This window comes from Sinocyclocheilus grahami, unplaced genomic scaffold, assembly GCF_001515645.1.
Source record: "Sinocyclocheilus grahami isolate Dianchi unplaced genomic scaffold, SAMN03320097.WGS_v1.1 scaffold7505.1, whole genome shotgun sequence".
NCBI lineage: Eukaryota > Metazoa > Chordata > Actinopteri > Cypriniformes > Cyprinidae > Sinocyclocheilus > Sinocyclocheilus grahami.
In genome coordinates this window covers 3,912-4,564 of record NW_015511514.1, presented here as the reverse complement: position 1 = coordinate 4,564, position 653 = coordinate 3,912, and positions in this window count along the sequence as shown.

Here is a 653-nt window from a genome sequence, read left to right as displayed (position 1 = left end):
TGTTGACCCATTTGTGTGCTCTTTAAAAAAGAAAAATGCTGACTATATTTCTTATTACATTTTGAGCAAGTGCAATAGTTCAGCATCCTTCCTCATTTACACTTTTGAGTGAAAAATGCATATGACATTCTTGGTGTCTTTCATGAAAAAGCTAAAAGCAAGACAAATTCATGGTCATCTGGTATGTCTGCCCTCTCCTTCCACCATAAACATCCTGAATAATTAACTCCTAATTCCTAATTGGCCCTTCTCTCAATGAATAATTAAGCAGCCAGCAGCTGTCCTCAGCCAATAACTAACAATCATCCTACTGGTGCCCGCCCCTGTTGTGAAGGCCTGGGCATCTGGCTGAAACAGACTGACTGACTAACTGTATGTGCAAATAGCAACTGTCCTGCCTCAGTCTGCGGGCATGTGTTCATAAATTCCACTTGACACATCACTCATCATCACAATTTACAAAACTATATTTTGCACAGAATGTGTGAGACAGATTGTGAAGCCATATCGCTGAAACAATATCTTGTTTCTGTGAAATATCTTGGACTTTCAGAAAATAAGACCATTCTTTATCTTAGTGGGATAACATTCTAATTACCTAGCAGTGAATTTTTTTATTTTTTTTTTGCATTTGGCCTAAGACTGATATGTTA